At 47.2% G+C, this 12,148-nt stretch overlaps 1 long non-coding RNA gene across 1 annotated transcript; it reads right to left on the minus strand.

Annotated features, from left to right (window-relative positions):
- Positions 1-1,522: 1,522 nt before the first annotated feature.
- LOC105470852 (uncharacterized) lies at positions 1,523-11,677 on the minus strand. Its single transcript, XR_980816.3, has 3 exons — positions 11,574-11,677; positions 2,230-2,370; positions 1,523-1,976 (listed from the first exon to the last, which is right to left on the minus strand). It is a non-coding gene; the product is annotated as an uncharacterized lncRNA (long non-coding RNA).
- Between the last annotated feature and the right edge of the window lie 471 nt (positions 11,678-12,148).

Raw genomic sequence — 12,148 nt, forward strand, 5'->3', positions numbered from 1 at the left:
GCTTGGAAAATCGGTCTTCACAGAGATTCAAATGCCATGCCTGCATAGAAGAGAAATCTGTCAGAAATTACTCCGCGAGGGGGGCATCCCTGTGTCCAGTCTGATGGGGAGGGAGCCAGAGAGGGAGAAAACTGTTAGAAACAGCGAGAAGCAGTGGAGATGACACATGGGCCATTCCTCCCCATTTTGGATCTAAGTTCAGCGTTCGGGGGACTCTGTGGCATGTTGTCGGGGAGGGGCTGTGTGTGGATGAAGAGGGCCCCCCAGGAGCTGGCTTCAACCGGCTGGCTTCCCAGCACTGCAGCGGCTGAAACACAGAGCCCGGGGGTGGGGAGATTGGGGGGTGGGGGGCCTGAGAGGTAGAGAGTCTGGGGGGTGGGGGGCCTGGGGGGGTGAGTGGTCTGGGGGGTTTGGGGAGTGGGGGGCCTGGGGGGTGGGGAGGTCAGGGGGGTTGGGGGCAGGGGGTCTGGGGGTCTAGGGGGTGGGGGGGCCTGAGGGGTGGGGAGCTTGGGGGTGTGGGGGTCTGGGAGCGGGGGTTCTGGGGGCTTGGGGGGTGGGGGGGCCTGAGGGGTTGGGGGTCTGGGAGGCAGGGGGTCTGGGGGGTCTGGGAGGTGGGGGACCTGGAGGGTGAGGGTTCTGGGGGGTGGGGGGCCTGGGAGGTGGGGGTTCTGGGGGTGGGGAGCTCTTTGGGTTTCAATTGCAATATTCTAAAACTCCTCACCTTGCAGAGAATGTATTTATCATGGTGATACATGTAAACAAAATAAACCTTTTGTTAAAGCAACTTACACAACCTGTCTTGGAACTTCGATGCTGGCAGATGTCTCCCGTTGGTCTGAGTGGGTGTGGGAGCAGTGTCTGGTCACCATGAGATGCCTGCTCCCCTCACAAGTGGTTGTTGGTGACCCAGCGGGGGCATTTTCTCCGAATACCTGCGTGTGGTTCTGTGTCCTGTTTACACGTGAGTCTGGTCTCGGCGAGGCTGCTGATTTTCCCCTGCGTTTCTGTCTTCTCATCCGTGTAAGGGGTGCCAGCTAAGAACTCCGCTTGCAGAGGAAGCAGGATGGCTGAGTTGCTTTCAGATGCAGCAGCATAAACACAGGGGATCCTTACTGGGCACAGGGGGGCCTTATGAGACACAGGGGTCCTTACCTGACACAGGGGGTCCTTACCGGACACAGGGGATCCTTACCAGACACGGTGGGTTCTTACCAAACATGGGGGTCCTTACCGGACACAGGGGATCCTTACCAGACACGGTGGGTTCTTACCAAACATGGGGGTCCTTACCGGACACAGGGGTTCTTACCCAACACAGGGCTTCTTACCAAACATAAGGGTTCTTACTGGACACAGGGGAGCTCTGCCGGGCAGCCCAGCTGCTCCTGGTTCCTGGTGGCAGCGTGGATGCTGTTGCCTGGGGACGTGTTCTGGACCGAGATAAAAGGTCTGTGCCAGGGAAAGATGAAGACAGAATTGCTGGCCAGTGGACTGACTGGGTTTAAAGTGTCTAAAGGAGCGACTGGATCCTGAAGTGGGAGGGACCCAGATGCCCATGGATGACAGCTGATGTCCACTCACGCCAGCGAGCTGCCTTCAGAAGGGGCTGCTGCCCGGGTGGTGGCCTCTGGCTTCCCGCAGGTGCCAACACCTACCTGCTGGGTGCCTGAGGAGCCTGGGGAGTCCAGTGCCCGACTCACAGTGACGAAGATGGGCCCTGATCAGGGTTGGTTTGAGCAGACACTGTCTCCTAGTCTCCTGCCCTGGGGTCCTTCTGGCCCCTCTCCCTCCCTCAACCCTTGGACCAGTATGTCTTGGGATGTGGCCGCACCGCTGTGGGGCCCGAGGCCCTTTCAGGGGACTCAGAAGGTAAAATCTACATTCACAACGACACTCGGTGATATTCGCTGGGTTCATAGTGTTGGTATTACAGGGATGTGGCAAAAGCTGCTCCAAAGTCGTAGAACTGCCGGTGCCTGCACAGGAAACGGGCAATGGCCAGGCCTGGGCGGGCAGTGCCTGCCCCAGGGTCTCTCCCAGAGTCTCTCCCAGCGTCTCTCCCCAGAGTCTCCCAGTGTCTCTCCCAGAGTCTCCCAGGGTCTCCCCCAGGGCCTCCCCCAGGGTCTCCCCAGAGTCTCTCCCAGGGTCTCCCCGGGTTTCTCCTCCAGTGTCCCGTCCTCAGTGCCACCCTCTCAATGTCTTTGCTCTCAGAGATAAACAAAAAGCCACCTTCACTTATAAATGTCCTTGATGAGGCAGGGAAAGTATTATTTTTTGAATCTCAATCGTTGACCACACATCCTGTTAATATTCTTTTAACAAAACGGGACACACACCGTCAGGCTTCAGCTAACACGAGAACGGTGATGCCTGGAGGAGGAGAGAGTGTGCTCGGCTTTGAGCTGGGAGTTGAACTCGCTGCTTTTCTTCTTAATCCAACACTATTTCTATTTGAAAGAATGACTGAGGGAAAACTGTCATTACCCAGGCCTCAGTGCTGGGCATATACTTTCTCAAAAATGAGCAAAGTGAACTTGTCACTTTGAGGAAAACACTGACAGCATTTGGTGCTAATGATGAAATCTGAACTTTCAGACAAAAATTAGAATTTTGGATAACTGGTGTCTGTCGCTGTCTCTGACAGCTTCCCAATATTTAACAGCCTTTCCAGCAGGGTTACTGGTGATTTGAAAATATGTGATCTTTTGATATTGAATATAAAATGTGCCAACAGTTGGAAGCCAGGAGCGGCCCTCAAGGAAGCTTCACCAGGAGGCTTAGCTCAGTGGGCGTGGTCTGAGCTGGGTCTTGAGCGTTGCATAGGAGTCCAGTAGACAGACACAGAGAGAAAGGTGAGGAGAAGGGCCTTTGAGCAATGAAGGTGCCTCATTCACTGAGCCAGTATTTCCAAATGGCCAGTGCACGATGTTATAAAATCATGCACACGAGAAAAAGTTCCACACAGAGTGTGACACAGAACCATGGAGCTTGGCACACAGAGGAGAGCCGGCCCAATGACGTGGGTGAGATCCTAGCTAACCGTCAGCACGCCAGCCACAGTGACCTGAGCGGTCTTCAATAGTGCTCTTCCCTTTACTAACCACACATCTCTGCGAGGATGCATTTTCTTCAAAAATTACAACCAAAATAACATATAGAAGACTGAATATGAACCAGTTATGGGAATGTAACTGTCCTCTATTAAGCCAGAAATTAAAGAGACTGATACATGTTTATCTGCCTACATTTTGTAATACATACGTGTTATACACATAAATACATACACATATAAAATGTCCTCCTCACTAGTTTTTTTGATTTGAAAAATCCAGTTAGTTGTTATAAAAGTGTTATGTCAACATAGGATGAGTTCATAATGCTAATTTTAAATGAACCAATCAATCAATATTGACAATTTTCTGGAATTTACCACATGGCATATATTGATAGATCTAAGCCATGTAAATCAAGGCTCTTTGAAGTCCTTACTCATTTTTCAAAGTGTAAAGTTTGAGACCTGCTGACAGGGGAGGCTGTTTGCAAGCCTGGTGGCCTGTGATCACGGCTCCCCGGCTGGAGTTGAGGGGAAGCAGGTGAGTCTGAACAGAGGCTGGCCGCACTCTGCACACAGTGGGTATTGAGTACAAAGCTGGTAACTGCTTGAGCAAACTTCCCTCCCAGAAAGGAGGCCTGGCACCCAAGGCACCTGCTGTGGACATGGTGGTCTCTCTCCAGAGCGAGGGTCCTGTGAGCAGCTCTGTGGCTCTCCTCTCCCATCCCATCCCAGCTGGGCCGCCAGCTCACTGTGGGCCATGGCTTTTCTCGGAGCAGATCTTTCTGTCCATCTGGGGCTGAATGTTTGTATTTTCAGGGGCACCTGCTGTATGCAGCATCTGCTAAAGCCCAAATTTTGACAGACGTCCGTATCACCCAGGAAGGGCTGGTTACCAGCTCAGCCTTCGAAGAAAGAATAAACAAAATATGTCTACATTTTCTCTTGGCGAATTAGTACCTTTGAAAGCAGAAGGCTGCTATTCTTTCTTGCTGCTTTGAACTCGCTTCATAATAAGGAAACGCTCACTATATTCTTCACAGTCGTCGCTGTTAGACTGTCTCCTTCGGGAATTGTTAAAACAGGCTTTCCACGGCAGTCATTGGCCAGCTTTGGTTCTTTATTTCTTATTTGATGGACACCCATGTAAATAACACACTGCAGTTTGCAAACAGATATATGCTATTTACATACTAAAGAGTATTTGCGCGCCCACCCCTGAAGCTCGTCTACGCTGCCCATGGAGTTCAGTTCCGCACAGACACTAGGATGTACGTTTAGAACTTGGTCCTGTTAAATCCACCGGGGTCTCGGCATCTTGACTTGCACGGCGAGGCCTCACTTGATTCCAAGGAATGGTCACACTTCTCATTGTGATGTGGCAATTTATGCCGCGTCTAAGTCTCAGATCTTTTGGCCTCATTTGAGTTACTTGCATTTTGGTGTCGCTGGTGTGGGGGCGCAGGGTTAATGTCTGAAAGTGCATTTGGATCTTGCTAGGGAGAATCCCAGCCACAACCTGCTGCAGGGGGCGGGGGGGTGGAGATGGGGGTGCACAGAGGCATTGCACGGGCAGCGCAGGAACGGGGGCTCCCAAGCACTGGGAGTGGGTTGTTCTTAAGCCGGGCACAGCCTCCAGTGCTTCCTGAGACTGCGTCATGCGTCTTCCTAAGACTAAGACTCTGTGGTGCGTGCAGGGTGGGAGGGCCTGACTCCTCCTTCTCCTCAAGACCTAAATATGCCCACCTTGCTGTAAGAATGTGAGCACCCAACCCTCATTCTGAAGGCTCATACCTTGAATGGTTTTTTCCTAGTGGTGCTCTCTCAGTCAATACTGTGTATTCACACTGTGTAACCTGCCATGGAGTTGGTAAAACTGTTAAGCACGGTTCTCGTTCACAAGGAGCTTACAGTCTTGAGGGGAGATAAGCCTCAACCAGAAACATCACAGACTGTTGTGGTCTAAGCCACTATTTGGCAATTCAGCGTCCAGGACACGCAGAGCACAGTGGCCAGGAGAACAGAGCGGCCCTCAAGGAAGCTTCACCAGGGGAGGCTTAGCTCAGTGGGCGTGGTCTGAGCTGGGTCTTGAGGGTTGCATAGGAGTCCAGTAGACAGACACAGAGAGAAAGGCGAGGAGAAGGGGCTTTGAGCAATGAAGGTGCAGAGGTGGGACAGCAGAAAGGCCAGGATGTGTAGGGTGGGGATGTGTGTTGGAAGCAGAGTGGACGTGGCCAGTGGGAACTTAGGAGAGTCACGTCGGACAGGAAGGCCTGGCCTGATGCCACGGAACAGGTCAGCAGACTGGGTTGGCCTCTCTGCCAACTCCCATGGGATTATCGTCTTTTCTCTTTTGATGGTTTTGGGACCTTCTCAAGTTTCATTGTGATGTGTGTCCAGGTGTGAGCTTCTTTTTATTTATCTTACTTGGAATTGGTTTGGCTTCTTAGATCTGCAGATTAGTCTTTTATTGGTTCTGGGATTCTTATCCCTTAACCATTTAACTATCACCTCTGCCCGTTTTCTTTCCCCTCTCCTTCTGGAACTTCAGTTAGACATTATGTTGTTCTGTGCAGGAAACGCACGAGTGTAGAAGAAAAGGCACACACAATGCTTTTAGGAGAAAACAGCCTTTATCTCAAGTATATGGCAATACAGATATAATAAACAAATCATATAATCAGCAAATGACATAATAAGTGAATTGCAATGGGAAGGGGAGAAGGGAAAAGATATAGCTCTTCTGTAACGAGTTGTTTGGCATGAGGCGCAGTCACGAGGGCCCTTTGCGACTGGGCTCAAGGAACACAAAAACGTCAACTCGTTTTTGCGATTATCTATTGTTTTTTAGCTAACGTATAGGAATGGATTGAAATAGGGATTTCTCCGAAACAGCGCTGGATGAATGCCTCAAGGGGCTCATACAACCTGTTCTGGGACTTGGTGACCATTGTTTGTGTCCGTGTCCAATTGAGTTCACATTTGATATTTAACTTTTCCTCCACGTGTGTTAGGCTTTATTCTTCATGTGTTTTAGTTTCTATTTAAATATTTGCATGTTTTTGGTTCTTTGTGTTTTGTTCTGGATCATTTCTTCACATCTGTGTTCTAGTTTATAATTCTCCCTTCAGTCGTGTTTAATTTGTTGATAAACCCATCCATCAAATTTTACATTTTAGTTATACTTTCAATTCTCAGAATTCTGTTTTTTTCCAATTAGGTTGTTGTTTTAATATTAGTCATTGCTCATATTTTGGAATTTTATTTCATTTCTTTAAACATGTTAAACATATTTCTTTTCCATTTTGTATTCCATAATTAAATTTTGAAATATTTGTATGATTGATTATTATTTCTGCTGAATCTTGTTCCTAGTAACTCATGTCTTTGTGGATTTGTGAGTTTTGACTGTAAGCTCATATTTTTTGGATGTTTATGTGCCAAATTTTTTTCTCTGAACTTTTTTTTTTTTTTTTGAGACAGAGACTCACTTTGTTGCCCAGGCTGGAGTGCAGTAGCGTGATCTTGGCTCACTGCAACCTCTGCCTCACAGGATCAAGCAATTCTCCTACCTCAGCCTCCTGAGTAGCTGAGATTATAGTCAGGTGCCACCACACCTGGCTAAAGTTTGTATTTTTAGTACAGATGGGGTTTCACCATTTTGGCTAGGCTGGTCTCGAACTCCTGACCTCGGGTGATCCACCCACCTCAGCCCCTCAAAGTGCTGGGATTACAGGTGTGAGCCACCACACCTGGCCTCTCTCAACTTTTATTTTAGATACAGGGGGTCCATGCGCAGGTCTGTTACATGGGAATATTGCAGTCAGTTAGCATAAGTACCCAATAGGTAGTTTTTACCCATTTCCCCCTCACTCGTTCCCCCATCTAGTAGTTTGCAGTGTCTGTTATTCCCATATTTATGTCCATGGGTACTCAGTGTTTAGCTCCGGCGTATAAGTAAGAACATGTGGTATTTGGTTTTCTGTCCCTGTGTTAATTCACTTAGGATTATGGCCTCCAACTCCATCCATGTTGCTGCAAAGGACATGATTTCCTTCTTTTTTCATGACTGCATAGTATTTCATGGTGTACACATACCACATTTTCTTTATTCAATCCACAGTTGTTGGGCACCTAGGTTGATTCTATGGATTTGCTATTGTGAATAACATGGTGATGAACATACAAATGTGTGTGTCTTCTTGGTATAATGATCTATTTTCCTTTGAGTATATGCCCAGCAACAGGACTGCTGGGTCCAATGGGAGCTCTGTTTTAAGTCTTTGAGAAATCTCCAAACCGATTTCCACAGTGGCTGGACTAATTTACACTCCCACCAACAGTGTATAAGGGTTTCCTTTTCTTCACAGTCTCGTCAACAACTGTTATTTTTTGACTTTTTAATAGTTGCCATTCTGGCTGATTTGAGATGGTTTCTCGTTGTGGTTCTGACTTGCATGTCTCTGATGATCAGTGATGATAAGCATTTTTCATGTTTGTTGGCTGCTTGTGTGTTTTCTTTTGAGAAGTGTCTGTTTATGTCCTTTGCCCATTTTTAAATGGGGTTATTTGTTTTTTGTTTGTTGATTTGTTTAAGTTCCCTGTATATTCTGGATATTAGACCTTTGTCAGTGCATACTTTGTCAATATTTTCCCTCATCCCGTAGGTGTCTGTTTAGTGTATTGATGTTTCATTTTGTTGTGCAGATGCTCTTTAGTAAATTAGTCCCTACTGTCAATTTTTGTTTTTGTTGCAATTGTTATTGGGGATTTAGTAAAAAGTTCTTTGCTAAGGCCAGAGTCAAGAAGGGAGACTATTTCCTAGGTTTCCTTCAAGAATTTTTATTGTTTGAAGTCTTAGAGTTAAATCTAATTCATCTTGAGCTAATTTTTGTATATGGTGAAACGTAAGGGTCCAGTTTTATTTTTCTGCATATGGCTAACCGGTTATCCCAGCACCATGTATTGAATAGGGAGTCCTTTCCTCATTGCTTCTGTTTGTCATCCTTGTCAAAGACCATATAGTCATAAGTGTGAGGCTTATTTCTGACTTTCTATTCTGTTCCATTGGTCCATGTGTCTGTTTTTGTACCGGTACCATGCTATTTTGGTTGCTACATCCTTAGAGTATAGTTTGAAGTTGGGTAATATGATGCCTCCAGCTTTGTTCTTTTTACTTAGGGTTGCTTTTGTTATTTGGGCTTTTTTTTTTTTTTGTTCCATGTGAAGTTTAGCATAGATTTTTAAAACAATTCTGTGAAGAATGACGTTGGTAGTTTGATACGAATAGCAATGAATCCATAAATTGCTTTGGACAGCATGTCCATTTTAACAATATTGATTCTTCCAGTCCATGAACATGAATTTTTTTTCCATTTACTTGTGTTGTTTCTGATTTCTTTCAGCAGTACTTTGTAGTTCTCTTTCACCTCCTTGGTTAGCTGTATTCCTAGGTATCTCATTTTCTTTGTGGCCATCGTAAACAGGATTGTGTTCTTGATTTGATTCTCAACTTCGACATTATTGGTGTAGAGAAATACTACTGATTTTTGTGCATTGATATTGTATCCTGAAATTTTACTGAGCTAGTTTATCAGGTCTAATAGCCTTTTGGTGGAGTTTAGGATTTTCTAGGTATAGAATCATATCATTAGCAAAGAGGGAGAGTTTGACTTCTTCTTTTCCTATTTCCTATTTTGATGCCTTTCATTTCTTTCTCTTGCCTGATTGCTGTGGCTAGGACTTCCTTTGCCTTTTTTTTTTTTTTGAAGCCAGAATGGAAGGTGGGTTTCTTAATCAAAATTTGGCCTTGTTTTATTTATTTATGTTGACAACTGCTTTCACATGGATTTTGGTCTTTGAGAATCCCTTACTTTCTTGCCAATCATTAATGCATTTAAAAGCTGTTTTCAGTATATTTCAGCATTTTAAATTGTTTTCAGGAGGAAATAGGGTTCCTGATTTGTTGCCTTGCTGGAAATGAACACCTGCCCATTCTCTTTAACCTGGAGTTTCTTTTCTTTCTACCCAGAGAACTAATTTTTTAATTTTTATTTTGTTAAAATCAGCTTTACTGAGGCATAATTTACATAACAGAAATTCAGCTATTTGCTGTTCATTGTTTAATACATCTTGACAAATTTCTAGATTTACCTAACTACCACCACAATCAACATAAAGAATATTCTCACCACTCCCAAAAGTTATCTGTTTGCAGTCAATTCCCTCCTCCAGTTCCTGACTCCAGGCTGCTACTCTTCTGTGTATGTCACTATTGGTTTGCCTGCTATAGATTTCTGTATACTTGAGGTCATGTGGTGTGGATCCTCTTGTGTTGCACTCTTTCCCTTAGCATAATTGAAAGAGATTTATCTGTGTTGTGCTTTATCAGAAGTTTATTTCTTTTCATTCTAAACAGCATTTTATTGATATAGGTATCTATGGGGGGTTTGGCTCCCATGATTCTAGAGGCTGAGAAGTCCAACAGTAGGCTGTCTGCCTGCCTAGAGACCCTGGAATGAAGGCAGCGTGGCTCAGGCCAAGGCCAAAGGCCTCGAAACTGGGGAAGCTGGTGGTGTAATTCTCAGTGCAAGGCTGAAGGCCAGAGAACCTGAGGGGCTGCTGGTGTGCACCCTGGAGTTCAAAGGCCAGGGGCCAGAGTTCTATGTCCAAGGACAGGAGAAGAGGAAAGTCCCAGCTCCAAGAGGGAGAGGAATTCAACTGTCCTCTGCCTTTTCTGTCCTTTCCAGGCAGCTGAGGGGGATTGAGAGAGGTGAGAGGTGCCACCACACTGAGGGCAGATCTTCCCTGCTGAGTCCATCCAGACTCACATGGGAAGCTTCTCCAGAAACAGCCTCCCAGACACGCAGATGGAACGCTTTACCAGTTCTCCAGGAGCCCCTCAATCCAGGTGCGTTGACGCCCAGAGTCAAGCTTCACAAGCACCTTTGTTGAGATTAGTGGCCCGCACAGGCATGGCCTTCCCTGGAGCTTGTCCTGTTGTGTTGTCTGCGCCTGTCCTTGTGCCCATACCCTCCTGTCTGGGTGCCACAGCTTCACAGCTTGTCCCAAATCAGAGCCCGGAAGCCCTCAGCCCTCTGCTTTTCATGTTCCAGTTGCCTTGGCGAGTCCACCCTTTGCTTTCTCACATGGATTTTGGAACTGCTTATCCTTTGGGCCCCCATGGCTTCCATCTGGAGCCCTGCAGGGGCCACCAGGAGTCTCCTGGCTCTGTCTGACCTTCCCCCAACATGGGGTTTTGTTCCAAAACTTTTGTTGATTTCTGTTCATTTCACTGTATGAAAGGGAATTGTCTTTTTCCATAGACCTGCTAGGATTCGTCAATCATTAAAACGTCCTGGTTATTAAAATGAGCAAGGCATTTTATTTTTCTTCATACTTTGGTCATAATATTATGCATGTAATTGTTTTCTCCCAAATCCAATTTTGATTTCTTACAAGGGCTAATGAGAGTTATCATGCTTGTTTGCTCCAAATTGTGTTTCTGCTAAAAATGTGAATCATTAGCTCTAAGCCACAGGGGTTGACTTGGGCCACCAGGTCGAAGATGAAAGTGTCCACAGGCCACAAGGCCGCTTTGTGCTCCTGGCCACTGCCCCAGGTGGCCAGAGAGAGGCTGAAGGTGCCCTGTCCTGGCCTGCCTGACCTCATCAATCCTCTCCACCACCCCCACTGGCAACCCCGGCTCCTCTGGCTCACCAAGTGGAGGGACAGAGGGGGCAAGGTCACCAAATGAGTGACAGCCATTGAAATTAATGCAAAAACCACAATTACTTTTGCACCAACCTAATAAAATGTTCCGGTGCTTAAACTGGGAAATGCTGCCAATTCCGGATATACTTTCCCCCGTCCCCTACATTTTAGTTTTTCTCAAATTGGGGTTCAGCGAGGGTGATCAACCCTTCCGGTTTGCCCTGGAATTCCTTGGTTTTAGCACTGAAGGTCCTGCCACCCAGGAACCCCCTGGGTCTTGGGCCCATCTGGGATGGTCGGTCGCCCTGGCTACAGCTTATGGCCTGTTCTGGTTAGTTTTCTGTTTTTCTTCCAACAAGCTATTATGAAACCGATGATACATTTCATAACTGGTGGAGTCTGAAAACCCGGGAACGGAGCCCAATTCCCCTGCGGGAGAGCCACATGTTCATTAAAGGCCTCCAGGAATTCTAATCTTTCCCGAGCACGGGCCACTTTCAGGGCCATCTATTAACCCCTGCAGAGCCATGCTCTGTGGGAGCCACCCTGAGAAAGGCTGCTCAGCGACGGGACGTTTGTGGAAAGAGCCCAGGGAGTGCAGGAATGCATCCCTGTCACAAAGAGCCGCGCCCTGGGCCTTGCTGCCCTCTGGAGAGAGAAGGTGCCTAGCAACAGGAATTAGCTAGTGAGGGGGAGGGAGGACTGCTGTGTAACTTAAAAGCCAACAAATCTGACCATCTAGTAACAGGAATTAGCTAGTGAGGGGGAGGGAGGACTGCTGTGTAACTTAAAAGCAAACGAATCTGACCATCTAGCTTCTGATCTCTGATGGGAGATGGCGTTCATTCCTTCACTGAGCACGGACCTGTGGGGTGCCCAGCATGGGATGGTGCTCCCTGGCTCCTGTGCTCACGGGGCTTCCAGTCTACAAGTAAGCAAACACATCAAACAATTCTGAAATGTGACAGGTACTGGGATGGGCCAAGGAGGGTGCGGAAGGGGCTTTCTACTCTGTCTAGGAAGGTGGTGGGGACGTTTCTGAGCAGGGGAATTGCAGTGGAGACCTGAAGGATGACAGGCTGTCAGCCTGGACAGGGGGGTTTAGTGACGGTAGTAGACAGAGTCTGTCTGGTGGAGGGGCTTGCTGCAGCCGAGGCCCAGGACAGCAAAGAGGTCAGTGGGTGCTCTCAAAGAACTGAGAGGGGTCCATGTACCTGGAGGGGAGGGGAGGGAAGGGGACGTGGCGAGAGAAGCTTATGTGGGACCTGATCTCATTAGGGAACTGGGAAGGTAGGAAAGCCACGGCGATACTGTTTTAAAATCAATTCCCATTCCTTGCCAGTCACGACTCATGGTCGTCAGATGCTTATGGCTAAGGAAGGA

This window comes from Macaca nemestrina, chromosome 9 (genome assembly GCF_043159975.1).
Source record: "Macaca nemestrina isolate mMacNem1 chromosome 9, mMacNem.hap1, whole genome shotgun sequence".
In the NCBI taxonomy this organism is placed as follows: Eukaryota; Metazoa; Chordata; class Mammalia; order Primates; family Cercopithecidae; genus Macaca; species Macaca nemestrina.